Source organism: Gekko japonicus, unplaced genomic scaffold (genome assembly GCF_001447785.1).
Source record: "Gekko japonicus isolate JY-2015 unplaced genomic scaffold, Gekko_japonicus_V1.1 scaffold1246, whole genome shotgun sequence".
NCBI classification, from domain to species: Eukaryota; Metazoa; Chordata; class Lepidosauria; order Squamata; family Gekkonidae; genus Gekko; species Gekko japonicus.
Genome location: NW_015163126.1, coordinates 36,851 through 39,255, shown reverse-complemented (window position 1 = coordinate 39,255; position 2,405 = coordinate 36,851). Strand labels below are relative to the sequence as shown.

Below are 2,405 nucleotides of genomic sequence, written 5' to 3'. Positions count from 1 at the left end.
CTGCACCTCTTTTTCTACGAAATTACCCCTGAGCAACGGTATCCAACTCAGAGAGAAGATCCACATTTAATGGTTATGACGAACCTTCACAGATCCTTCCCGTGCATGCAGCCAAATAAATGAACAGCGGTAAACCCCCCAAAATCAATCCCAAACATAACAAAATGTTTGTAGTCTAAAGAGCAGAGTCTCCATAGATTTTTGCGCAGATTTCATAAGAAGGCCATTGCTCGGTGTCTTTGCCACACTGTGTCATTGCATTAAACTTATTTTAGCGGTCCTTGACAAATATTTACATGCCGGACTCCCCGCCTTGGTCTGGAGACAGCTGACTGTCCTTAGGTTTGTATAGTTTTGTAGATTCTTTTGTTTCCTTCTCAGCGCCATCATTAATGGCTCCAGTAACACTGCTGTAGGACGGCGGGAAAGACTGTAAGGAGGGTGTTTGGGATTTGTCTGGACTTCTGACATAGTTTTCATCCATCATCAGTGCAAGGAGGCCTCCTTTCTCCGGAGCGTCTTCTTCAAGGATATTGCCGTCGCAAGTGTCGCGACGGTGTAAGAAGCAAGCCTGCTTCATGGAACGTTGGAGCAAGTGAACCCGGAAGGCCCTCTGGATAACCGTGGCAGACGCCTCTTCGTGTTTCCGTTTCAGCGTGGTGGTGATAGGTTCGTAAGAAGCCTTGGAGGGGTTGGCCGCCATGAATTTTTCCTCCATCTGCACTTTCAGCGCGTCCATCCCCTCAGAGTCTCCGAGCACCCTTCTGGTGAAGGCAAACAGAATGTCCAAGCAGTGGATCTTCTCGCCACTCACCAAGGGAAGGTCCATGGCTGCCAGTTCCAGCGTGTTCGGCTTGGGTAAGCGCAGAGGCTCTGCCAGAGTGTTTGCAAAGTCAGAGAGTTTAGAGTATGTGATGAACTGGGTGGCTTTAGGGTCGAACTTCTCCCAGACTTCGTAAAACATCTCAAAGTCATCGTCCCCTAAAGGTTCGGTGCTCTCTTCCGTGGCCACATTGAAGTTCTCTAAAATAACAGCTATGTACATATTCACAACGATGAGAAAGGAGATGATGATGTATGTAACAAAGAATATGATACCCACGGCAGGGTTCCCACAGTTTCCCCGGGCGGACGTCAAAGGGACATTCAGAGTCGGATCACAGTACGGTGGCCCGGTGTTTAAAATGGGGCTGAGCAGGCCATCCCAGCCGGCGGAAGTGGTGATTTGGAAAAGACAGAGCATGCTGTTACCAAAGGTCTCGAAGTTGAACATGTCGTCGATCCCCGCCTCCCTTATAACGTAGGCAAAGTTGGCCATGCCAAAGACAGCATAGATGAACATGACCAGGAAAAGCAGGAGGCCGATATTGAACAGGGCAGGGAGCGACATCATCAGGGCGAAAAGGAGAGTCCGGATCCCTCTGGCCGACCGAATGAGCCGGAGTATTCGTCCAATCCGAACCAAGCGAATCACCTTTGAAGAGCGTGGGCGAGAAAGAAACCACGAGGCCGGAAAGCACGCTGCCTACAAAAGGAGAAATCAGTAATGAAAACCTTGGCACTGTCCCCTTAAACCAGATCATTCCCTCGTCCCGTCTAGTCCCATGAATTGTGGGATTCCACAGCGGCTGGACAAACACTTGTCAGGGATGCTCTAGGCTGATCCTGCATTGAGCAGGGGGGTTGGACTAGATGGCCTCTATGGCCCCTTCCAACTCTGTGATTCTTTGATCCTTTCACCAGGCTGGCAGGCAGGAAGGCGCCCTGACACCAGGCCTGTCTTATCACTTTGAACCCAGCTGATCCCAGCGAAGAGCTGCCAGACAGGCGCCCTACAAGGCAGCTCCACTGATTTCAGTACTTCACCCACTGAGGTTTAAAATCAGGGCCGGCATCAGCATACTATGAAGAGGGGCAGCTGACATGGCCCAGGGTGTCTGGTTGGGCCCACTGCTGTCAACACTCCCCCCCCCCAAGTGATTTACTAGCACTCCACTATGCTCCCAGCTACACTCACAGCCCATTGCCCCTGCAAGCAGGGTTCTGCAGCAGGTCAGGTTGCCAACCTCCAGGGGAGGCCTGGAGATATCCCAGAATTACAACTGAACTCCAGACTACAAAGATCAGTTCCCCTGGAGAAAAGGGCTTCTTTGGAGGGTGGACTCTATGGCATTAAGAATGTAAGACCATCAGAAGAGCCCTGCTGGATCAGACCAGGGGTCCATCTAGTCCAGCATCCTGTCTCACACAGTGGCCAGTCAGTTCCTCTGGAGGGCCAACAACAGGGCAGAGAGGCCGAGGCCTTCCCCTGATAAGAACATCAGAAGAGCCCTGCTGGATCAGACCAGTGGTCTATCTAGTCCAGCATCCTATTTCACACAGTGGCCAACCAGTAGCTCTGGACG

At 51.4% G+C, this 2,405-nt stretch overlaps 1 pseudogene; it reads right to left on the bottom strand.

Moving 5' to 3' along the window:
• Positions 1-292: 292 nt before the first annotated feature.
• The window catches only part of LOC107106726, a 34,218-nt pseudogene continuing 32,105 nt past the window's right edge, over positions 293-2,405 (bottom strand).